We start from the raw sequence: 12108 nt of genomic DNA on the forward strand, positions 1-12108 counted from the left end.
GGTCGGCAAGTTAGCAGGGGGTGGGGTAGGCTTCCCTGAAGAGTTGGGTTTTCAGGGTGCGCCTAAAGGAGAGGAGAGTAGGTGATAATCTGATGGGTTGGGGCAGGGAGTTCCAGAGGATGGGTGACACCCTGGAGAAGTCCTGGAGGCGGGCATGCGAGGAGGAGACCAGGGAACTAGAGAGAAGGAGGTCTTGTGAGGAGCGGAGTGTGCGTGCTGGGCGGTACTTGGATATTAGATCAGTGATGTAGTTCGGGGCAGTATGGTGGACAGCTTTGTACGTCAGTGTTAGGATTTTGAATTTGATCCGTTACGCAATCGGAAGCCAGTGGAGGGATTGGCAGAGGAAGGTGGCGGAAATGGAGCGGTGTGATCTGATGCTTTCCCAATTTACAAATGACGCTGTTTATATCCTGTGAAACTGAAGTGATGAAATGCTTGTAGCTTGCAATTTCTTAGACTATAGAGATGATTGGCACCATTCTGGTCTCCAATCAGCTCTATGGTCAGCTGGCAGAAACACCGGCTGCATTCTCAGGTTCCCCCGAAGGCACGGGACTGCCCGAGAAGGCCATGGAAGGCAGCGGGGGAAGGGGGGCATCTTGTCCCACTGCTTGTTAAAGCAATCCTGCAGCTAATTAGCTACTAGGATTGCTTTTACATGAACGTCCATTGCTGGCTGAAAAAAACGATACCAGGTTGATGCCTTCAGCTGCAGGCATCATCCTGGTAAAACCACTCAAAGTCCAGTGATATACCAGTATGTCACTGGTCCTTGTTGGGTGTATATGCTATGTTCTTTTCTTTGTATGCAGCCTGAGGTCTCTTCCCTCACAAACCCTAAATTTGCTCGTAAAGCCTGTGGCCCTGAGGGCTGCATACAAAAAGAGAAGAAATCTCTGCCAGAAAAAGTATGTGGATTTGAGGATTGGGCCACAGCAGCTTCTGGATACAAAAGGGCCGTGATGATCTCTTCCTTGAATTTCAGGAAGGATCCACTTCATCCAGTTGCTTTGTAAATTACAAAAGCGTTATATATAGCCAATTGAAATAGACACCTTTTTATACCAGTGTCAAGCTTTCTGGGAAACTAGGTCGTTGAAGTCCACCCCTCCCATGTTAAGGTTATAGTCATGGACACAGAGGGGTTTCTCAACAATGTCAGATACCATGTTTATTTGCACTGTCACGTCAGCATGAATGGAAGGCAGGCCGAAAACATCCCATTTGTCTTTCCACTTCACTGCAAGCAATTCATCATTCCTCAACCAGGCTTTCTCCCATTTTTTAAGTCGGGTATTTGCAAGCTGTCGGGGAAGCCCCGGCGATTAGGTCGCACGGTGCCACATAAGCCAATTCCAAGATTGTCCAAATGTCTAAATAGTGGCATGTTTGTATAGAGATTATCCACGTATAAGTGGTACCCCTTATGGAACAAAGACAACACCAAGTCCCAAGCTATCTTGCCACTGCTCCCCATGTAGTCTGAGCAGTTGGGGGGCTCTACTTCACTGTCTCTTCCCTCACAAACCCTAAATTTGTTCGTAAAGCCTGTGGCCCTCTCACAGAGCTTATACAATTTGACCCCATATGTGCCACGCTTGCTGGGGATGTACTGTTTGAATGCAAGGTGGCCAGTTAAGTGAACGAGGGACTCATCCACACAGATATTTTGCTGGGGCGTATACACATCTGCAAATTTTTCAGTGAGGTGGTTTATAAGGGGCCAAATTTTGTAGAGCCGGTCATGTGCAGGGTCACCCCGAGGATGACAGAGTGTGTTATCACTGAAATGCATGAAGTGCAATATTGTCTCATATCTTTGCCTGGTCATGGCAATAGAGAACATGGGCATATGATGAATCAGGTCTGTGGACCAATACGACCGCAACTCATTCTTTTTTGTAATGCTCATGTTGAGGGTTAGGCCTAAAAAAGTTTTAAATTCGGAAACCGTAATAGGTTTCCATGCAAATGGTCTGGCAAGGTTTGAATTTGGCCCACAATCAAATTCTACAAATCTGAAAAACAGCTCCATAAAATCAAGGGGAGTTAAATTTGCTGTTTCCACCTGAATTCCAGGTTGGACAGTGAATGGGGGAAGTACGGGTGCTGCAGAATCTGTGGGCTGCCAATCAGGATTTGCAAGCACATCCGAAAGGATACTATGGGCTCTACGGGCCTGTGTGCAAATTCTTGGTGGCTGCGGAACACTACTTGTGCTTGCCACCGCACAAGCTTGTTCTGCACTTATGGGACACCAAGTGATACCATAGTGCTGGTATAAAAAAGAACAGGATATACTAGGCCGCTGGTGCTTGACAGTTCACCAAAAGGTAGTGCGGCACTAGTACTGGCACTTTGTTGCATATGAGACACGTCTATACTCAGACAAAAAAGTTAACAAACCCCCCCTCCAAAAAAGAAAACAAAAAAACTCACAAAAAAAACCAGACTCGATGGACCACTCGGTCTTTTTCTGCCGCCACTTTTCTGTGTTTATTTTGAAGGTGAGAGTGTGTAAACATAGATAAATAAAGTACTTTTCTGTAAACAGAGCTAGTCTCAAAACTTTTTGATACCACCTCCTACAGTTGCAAGAAAAAGTATGTGAACCCCTTGGGATTACGTGGAGTTTTGCATGAATTGGGCATAAAATGTGCTCTGAACGTCATCTAAGTCACAACAATAGAAGAACACAGTCTGCTGAACATAATACTACACAAACATTAGATGTTGCCATGGTTTAATTGCACATAACATATAAAAATTCACAGTGCAGGGAGGAAAACGGATGTGAACCTATGGACTTAATAACTGGTTGACCCTCCTTTGGCAGCAATAACCTCAACCGAACGTTTCAAGTAGTTGCAGATCAGACCTGCACAACGATCTGGAGTAATTTTGGACCACTCCTCTTCACAAAACTGTTTCAGTGTAGCAATAGTCTTGGGGTGTCTGGTGTGAATCGCTCTCTTAAGGTCATGCCACAGCATTTCAATCGGGTTGAGGTCAGGACTCTGACTGGGCCACTCCAGAAGGCGTATTCTGTGCTGTTGCAGCCATTGTTTTGTTGAATTACTTGTATGCTTTGGGTCATTGTCCTGTTGCATCACCCATCCTCTGCGGAGCTTCAGTTGGCGGACAGATGGTCGTATGTTTTCCTGCAAAATGTCTTGATAAACGCTGGAATTCATTTTCCCATCAATGACAACAATCCGTCCAGGCCCTGAAGCAGCAAAGCAGCCCCAAACCATGATGCTCCCTCCGCCATGTTTTACAGTGGGGATGAGGTTTTGATGTTGGTGTGCTGTGCCTTTTTTTCTCCACACATAGTGTTGTGTGTTCTTCCCAAACAACTCAATCTTGGTTTCATCTGTCCACAGTATATTTTGCCAGTAGTGCTGTGGAACATCCAGGTGCTCTTTTGCAAACTTCAAATGTGCTGCAATCTTCTTTTTGGACAGCAATGGCTTCCTCCGTGGTGTCCTCCCATGTACTCCATTCTTGTTTAATGTTTTCCTTATTGTAGATGTGTCAACAAAAATGTTAGCATGTGCCAGAGATTTCTTTAGGTCTTTAGCTGACACTCTGGGATTCTTCTTTACCTCATGCATTCTGCGCTGTGCTCTTGCAGTAATTTGTACAGGACGACCATGCCTAGGGAAAGTAGCAACAGTGCTAAACTTTCTCCATTTGTAGACAGTCTATCGTACCGTGGACACATGAACATCAAGGCTTTTGGAGATACTTTTGTAACCCTTTCCAGCTTCATGCAAGTCAACAATTCTTGATTGTAGGTCTTCTGAGAGCTCTTTTCTGTGAGGCATGGTTCACATCAGACAGTGCTTCTTGAAACCAGTAAACACAAAACAGGTGTGTGTTTTTTAAGGGCAGGATAGCTGTCAGCAACACATCCAATATCATCACACTGATTGGAGTCAAGGTTGGCTCACTCCTGGCTCCAATTAGCTCTGGGAGAAGTCATTAAGCTAGGGCCTCACATACTTTTTCCTCCCTGCACTGTGAATGTTTACATGTTATGTGCAATTAAACCATGGCAACATCTAATGTTTGTGTAGTATTATGTTCAGCAGACTGTGTTCTTCTATTGTTGTGACTTAGATGACGTTCAGAGCACATTTTATGCCCAATTCATGCAAAACTCCACGTAATCCCAAGGGGTTCACATACTTTTTCTTGCAACTGTATATGTAAACCAGGGCTCAGAGTTAATTCTTAAAAAATAAAGCATGGAGACATGGATGGATAGATGAGTTTGCTTTGAATATAAAAAAAGAAATAGAGTTTTCAGTTTGTGGTACTCAGATACAGTTTAGTTCCAGTTTAAGTACAACATAAATAGAAATATGTAAAATAATAAAAATAAGCCAGTCCAGTGGGTGGATTTACAAAGTTCATAAATATAATTAGAAATGTAATTCAAGGCTATTCTTTTTCTAGAATCTTCTCAATCCAATTTCATTATTCCCTGTACGCATATACAAATCTTTTTACATACATGCTCTATGTCCAGTACATCCAGTCCTTCAGGCAGAGGTGATGATCCCAAAGGTACTCTCCACTCCTCAGGAATCCTGAATAGATAAGATAGGTTGGACATACTTATGTTTCTCATAAATGGTCGCTCAGAGGCCAAGAAACACAAACAGGAGCCATCAGACTTCTTTATTAAAACAATATTAAAAACACACAAATAAAGGGCACTAAGATCAGTGCACAGGAGAGATGGCTCAACCGAAACTCTCACTCATTTGCCTCCATGGGACTATCTGATAACTCTTTACACCACCCTGGGCCATCACCCGCTGAAGCGTCACTACCAGGTTCGAGTATGTGCAATGCCTGTCTCTGCTTTATACTTTACATCCTCACAACTTCCTCAGAGGTAATTGGTCATCGTCAGGGGCCCAGTGGTCTAAATGCATAAGAGCAAGTTTGGATAAGTGGTGCTGTACGCTGAAGATGGCACTATATCAGGCTATGTGAATTGAATCTTGTTTTAAAGGTGGATTATTTTGTAAGAGTTATTTAAAGTGGAGTTCCACCCAAAAGGGGAAGTTCTGCTTTAAGGCTTTGTTCCACGATCCCCGAATGTGACAGGTACCTTCTCCCTCTTCTGGTGCGATCACCTAAGGCAATCGGAAGCGGAATTTGTCCTCCCCCTCCCTGTAGTCTTCCAGGACCATTCACAAAGCACAGCGCTACTCGCGCATGTGCAGTGGGTACCAGGCTACGAAGCCGCAAGTTGTTACAGCCAGGTGCCCATGCTGAAGATGCCAGTGGCAGGGAGAGGAGATGGCCAGGGAAACCAGCCGTGGTGAGGACACCGCTGGACTGAGGGACAGGTAAGTGTCTGTATTTTAAAAGTCACCAGTTACAGTTTTTGTAGCTGCTGACTTATTTAGTTTTTTTATTCACCTGAAACTCCGCTTTAATTAAAATTGACAGATAATGCACAATCCTTCTATGCTTGCAGTGGTGAGGGAAGAGACTTTCAGAGTGCCAAAGCACAGTACTGGACAAAGCACAGCGGAAGAGCTGTGCCCAAGATACCACTGCTGACAACATAAGCACAGTTGGCCCTCAGTAGTGTAAGAGGGTTGGTTAAACTAAGCAATTGAGCCAATGGTTTTCATCCCCAACCAACCACGTGAACCTGGGCATGAGCTGCTCAGGGCTGAACATGCGCATCCACGGGACACAGCCATCACAGGATCACACCACTCACGTAAGCCCCAGAAGTGGGAAGACATAAGGGCATGTCCTCCCAAATCAGTACTTGTCCCATCTGGCTGTTTATCTACAGTGGCTGGGTGGGAAGCGGTTAAAGTGGTTGTAAATGCTCAAGGTTTTTTACCTTCATGCATTCTATGCATGAAGGTAAAAAACCTGTGTGCAGCAGTGCCCCCAGCCCCTTCAATACTTACCTGTGCCTCATCGCGATCCAGCGATGTGCACAATATCCTCTTCTATCCTGGTCATTGCCTCCTCATTGGCTGAGACAGCAAGCGGGAGCCATTGGCTCCCACTGCTGTCAATCACAGCCAGTCAGCCAAGGAGGAGGGGGGGGCTCCATGTGTGAATGGACACACGGAGCAGGGCGGGCCCCCATAGCAAGCTGCAGGAAGGAGGGGCCAGGAGAGCCTGCAGGGGACCTAAGAAGAGGAGGATCCAGGCTGCTCTGTGCAAAACTACTGCACACAGTAGGAGAGTAAAGACATGTTTGTTATTTTCTAAAAAAATTTTAGAATCGCTTTAACCACTTGCCCTCCGGAAGATTTACCCCCCCCCTTCATGACCAGGCCATTTTGTGATGTTCAGCACTGCGCTATTTCAACTGTTAATTGTGTGGTCATGCAATGCTGTACCCAAACTGAATTTATGCACTTATTTTCACACAAATAGAGTTTTCTTTTGGTGGTATTTGATCACGTATGCGGTGTTTACTTTTTACGCTATAAACAAAAAAAGACTGACAATTTGAAAATAAATTATATTTTTCACTTTTGGTTATAAAAAATATTCAGTAAACTCAAAGTTAGTCATAAATTTAGACCAAAATGTATTTTGCTACATGTCTTTGGTAAACAAATCCCAATACATGTATATTAATTGGTTTTTGTGAAAGTTATAGTGTCTACAAGCTATGGTATATACAGTTAGGTCCATATATATTTGGACACAGGCACAATTTTAGTTTTTTTCAGGTATTGACCAAAACATATTCAAGCTATCATTCTATAATGGATAAGGGCCGATAGTGCACACTCTCAGGTTTAATTTGAGGGTATGTACATCTAAATTACAGCTCTTAAGAGTAGCCATCCCTCCTTTTTCAAGGGACCAAAAGTAATTGGACAATTGCGTCAAAAGCTGTTTCATGGCCAGGTGTGGGCTACTCCATTATTTCTTCATCAATTAAGGAGGTAAAAGGTCTGGAGTTGATTCTAAGTGTGGTATTTGCATATGGAATCTATTGCTGTGAACCTACATCATGCTTTCAAAGGAGCTGTCCATGCAAGTGAAATAGGCCATTGTAAGGCTTCAACAACTAAACAAATCCATCAGAGAGATCGCAGCAACATTAGGAGTGGCCAAATCAACAGTTTGGTACATTCTGAAGAAAGAAGAATGCACTGGTGAGCTCAGCAACATAAAAAGGCATGAACATCCATGGAAGACAACAGTGCTGGATGATCACAGGATCCTCTCTATGGTAAAGAAAACCCCATTCCCAACATCCAGACAAGTGAAGGACACTCTCCAGGAGGTGGGAGTATCATTGTGAAAGTCTACAATCAAGAGAAGACTTCATGAGAGCAAATACAGAGGGTTCACCACAAGGTGCAAACCATTCATAAGCCTGAAGAATAGAAAAGCCAAATTAGACTTTGCCAAAAAACATCTAAAAAAGCCAGACCAGTTCTGGAAAAGCATTCTTTGAACAGATGAAACTAAGATTAATCTGTACCAGAATGACAGGAAGAAAAAAGTGTGGAGAAGGCTTGGAACAGCTCATGATCCAAAGCACACAACGTCATCTGTAAAACATGGTGGAGGCAGTGTGATGGCATGGGCATGCAAGGCTTCCAGTGGCACTGTGTCATTGGTGTTTATTGATAATGTGACAGAAGACAGAAGCAGCTGGATGAATTCTGCAGTGTTTAGAGATATACTGTCAGCCCAGATTCAGCCAAATGCAGCAAATTTGATTGGACGGTGCGTTACAGTACAGATGAACAACGATCCAAAACACACTGCAAAAGCAACCCAGAAGCTTTTGAAGGAAAAGAAGTGGAATATTCTGAAATGGCCAAGTCAATCACCTGATCTCAACCCAATTGAGCATGCATTTCACTTGCTGAAGGCAATACTTAAGGCAGGAAGACCCACAAAATACAACTGAAGATATCTGCAATTAGAGCCTGGCAAAGCATCTGAAAGGAGGAAACCCAGTCTTTGGTAATGTCCATGGGTCCAGACTTCAGGCAGTCATCCCCAGTAAAGGATTCTCAACAAAATATTAAAAATGAACATTTTATATATGATTTTATTCATTTGGAATAATCCAATTTGGATGTACTTGTACATACCCTCAAATTAAACTTGAGAGTGTGCACTTTCAGCCTATATCAATTATATAACTATCGCTTGAATATGTTTTGGTAAAAAAAATCTAAAATTGTGCCTGTGTCCAAATATATATAGACCTAACTGTATATTGGAAGTTAAAGTTTGTACTTGTGCTAAAATGTCAGGGCAGTACAACTCCCCCCCCAAATGACCCCTTTTTGGAAAGTAGATGCCCCAAGGATTTTGCAGAGAGGCATGTTGAATCCATGAAACATTTTATTTTTTTACACAAAGTTGTCACTTAAACAATATGTTGCTCATGCATATGTGAAATAACACCACAAAACACATTCTTCTACTTCTCCTGAATATGGGTATACCACATGTGAGAGACTTTTTTGGCAGCCTAGCTATATACAGGCCCCCAAAAATCAATGACCACTTCCAGGCTTTCAAAGGGCATATTTCCTCATATCACTTTCCTACTACTTATCACAATTTCAGAGGCTCTAAAATGCCAGGCTAGTACAAACACCCCCCCCCCCCCATGACCCCTTTTCGGAAAGTGGCACCCAAAGGAATTTGATAAGAGGCATGGTGAGTATTTTACAGATATCATTTTTGTCACAGGGTTTTGAAAAACAAAAAGTACATTTTTGTTTTCTTTCCTTGTGTTCCAAAAACACGTGGCAACAAATGAGATCTGCAAAGTACTCACCATGCCTCTTAGCAAATACCTTGGAGTGCCTACTTTCCAAAAAGGGGTGATTTTGGGGGTTGCTTCTACTATCCTGGCATCTCAGGGCCAACATTAGAAGCTTATGCCACACATCACCCACTCTTGAAGACCAAGTCTTTTCTGACACTTTTTGTTCACATGAAAAAAATGGGTTTTTTTTGCTAGAAAATGACATTGAACCCCCAAACCTTATATATTTTTTAAAGCAGAGGCCCTAGAGAATAAAACATTGGGTGTTGAATTTTTTACATCACACAGTATTTGCGCAGCAATTTTTCAAACGCAAATCTTTTGGGAAAAATACACTTTTTAGAATTTTAATGCACAAAACCACAATATATTGCCCAATTGTTTGATAAAATATAAAAGATGATGTTATATTGAGTAAATAGATACCAAACATGACATGCTTTAAAACTGAGCATGCCTGTGCAATGGCGACAAAGTACATACATTTTTAATATCAATAGGCGAAGCTTTAAAAGTTTTTACAGGTCACCAATTTATATTTACACAGGAGTCTAGTGCTATAATTACTGTCAACATGGAGGCACTGTTTCTCAGACTAGAAGTAGCACATCGCCATGACATACACTCAGTCCGCACAGAAGTGCAGCAGTTTGCGGACCAGGTTGCCACCGGAGAGTCCTCAGTCACATTCCTAGAGAGCCGTATCACTCAATTAGAGGCAACACAGGCTTCTCAGGGGACCTACATGACAGCCCTGCAACTACACCTGGAGGACCATGAGGACTGGAGCCGCTGTAATAACCTGAGGCTCCGTGGTCTCCTAGAGGCTACTGGCAAGGAAGCCCTTCAGGACACGGTCCTGGCAATTTTCCACAGACTCCTGGACTCTACCCCAGCTTTGCAACTGAAGTTCAGTAAAGTGCACAGAGTACTCAGCTCCCGCTCCGCTGACCCTAACAGACAGAGATATTATCTGCTGCCTCCATTGCTATTCCCACAAAGAACTCATCCTATGTAAAGCATGGGAAGCCGGGGAGGTTGACTTTGATGGGGCCTCTGTGAAAATACTCCCAGACCTTTCCAGAGCCACCCTGCAACACCAGACTCTGCTCTGTCCCTTGCTGGACAAACTACAGCATCGGAATTGCACATACCACAGGGATTTCCCCTATCCCTCACAGTCCATAAGGGTTCATCTCCTTCATCCTTCAACATCCAGATGATCTACCGGATCTGTTCATGTTCCTGACAGAAATCATCCCAGTCCCAAACTGGCTGCAGTCGCTCCCTTGATCCTCCAGATGGGCTGCCTCTACATACATGGGTCTCCCTCCTCGTCCTCCTAGAAGTAGATGTGGCTCCCATATTATTCCCTTGTGTTTGGGCCAAGAATCCTGACACCCCTCACAGATGGTGCTGCAAGCTTTCTGATAAGCACGAGTGATACCTCCTCCTGCCCGATAGTCTAGCTGCTGTTCTCTCAGAGACACTGTGACATTTACATGGACACAGCAAATTCTATACTCCTGTGCTGGGGATGGACTCAGCAGAGGCTAGGGTGACAATATAAATATCCTAGAATATGCACTCCTTGCTGCCCTCAATGGACCGGGGTAGTCCAAAGTCACTGAATGCAAAAGAAAACAAAAAGAGGGTGCACTGGCCTAGTGTATTATCGTAAAAAAAATTTAATGAAATGATAAAAAGTAGGTATCATTCTCACAATGGACATATAAAACACAGGCACATCACAAGTTTCTATGGCTGAACTGGGAGGACTTTTGTCTTTTTTCAGCCAAACTATGTAACTATGTAACAATAAACAGCGGTGTTCAATCCATAGAGCTCTGAGGAAGAGGCTGAGTCCTCGAAACGCGTTAGCCAGTTGGTTATTCAGGGTTCCATTGTTGTGGATCCTATATGGATTAAACACCGGTGTTTATTGTGATGTGCCTGTGTTTTACATGTCCATTGTGAGTATGATACCTACTTTTTATCATTTCATTAAATAATATTTTTTTATGGTAACACTAGGCCAGAGCGCCCTTTTTTTGTTTTCTTTTACATTTACACGGACACCTGGAGGGCTTAGCTCCTCAATTTTTTCTTTCCCTCCATAGAAGCAGCCAATGACTGTTTTCAGGACTGTATACCCTCTGATTGTACCACTGTTACCAGCTACCTAGAGGGCTTAGCTGCTCAATTTTTTCTTATTTCTAATCAGCACATATCTGTTTTCAGGACCTCGTTTATCCAGACTTGATCCCAGGTTAACATGTGCTCCTTTACTCACGATCCTCAGCTATGTATGCCATTTAATGGTTCTCGTTATACCCAGTTACTTTTAGGTTTCATCTTTGAATTACTGTTGTACAGGCATCGTTTTATTATACCCTTTTTGAGGCACCCTTTCGGCTCGTGCGCTTAAATGCAATCTTGATCTACCCCTAGCACATCTATTTGAATAGTCCCCCCCCATTGGGGGAGCTCTATCTGGGTATGGGGGACCCTTGGCAACATGCCGGGTCTGCCATGACCAGATGGACCTGTAGAAGTACTGTCACTACCTCGGCGTGGGTACTTACGGGCTGTAGTAAAACCATCAACTGCAGGAGTACTGAAATCCTCCCCCGAACAGCTTGTTGCTCTACTGTATACCTACTAACTTGACTTATTGCTGCACTATATATAGTTATTACCTTGTATTTCATGTACTATTGCTGGAGTGCTTAGGGCTCTACTCCTTGGCTGTATCCTTCCTCTTCCCCCCTCACGCATTTTGTGTTATACTATAGTGAGTGCTCTCCAAAACTTCTTGTTAGATCCAAAATAGTGGGTCTTCAGGGATAGTCCCTTGACACCCCCCCTTTTTTTTCATTTCTTCTCCATCTTTCTTTTTCTCACCTCCTTCCCCCTATCTTTCTTTTCTTACTCCTTTTCTTTTTCCTTCCTTTTTTCCTCCCGCCCCCCTCTTCTTGTTCCCCTTCTCTTCCCTTCCCTTTAGTCTCGATCGCTTCTCTCTTTTCTACCCTCCCTTCCTTTCCCCACCGTGTTACTATGGATACTCTGTATCTTACATCTGGTAATGTAAAAGGACTCAATGTCCCCGAGAAACGACGTATGCTGCTACTTGATCTGAAATTAAACATTCTGATGTGGCATTCATGCAAGCAACTCATTTTAGGGAAGGAAAGCTCCCTTTCCTCCAGAACAGGTTTTGGACGTGCACTCCGACACTCACGAGCATTATTTGTCAAAGGCTATATTGGCTGTGTTAAGGGTGCAAGGGCTGGGACAGTGAT

At 43.5% G+C, this 12108-nt stretch overlaps 1 pseudogene; it reads left to right on the plus strand.

The window, feature by feature from the left end:
* Nucleotides 1-9380: 9380 nt before the first annotated feature.
* On the plus strand, nt 9381-10099 carry LOC149449603 (uncharacterized; annotated as a pseudogene).
* The last annotated feature ends 2009 nt before the right edge of the window (nt 10100-12108 follow it).

This window comes from Staurois parvus, unplaced genomic scaffold (assembly GCF_062004578.1).
Source record: "Staurois parvus isolate SC_StPar_1 unplaced genomic scaffold, SC_StPar_1.0 ptg000610l, whole genome shotgun sequence".
Classification (NCBI taxonomy): Eukaryota; Metazoa; Chordata; class Amphibia; order Anura; family Ranidae; genus Staurois; species Staurois parvus.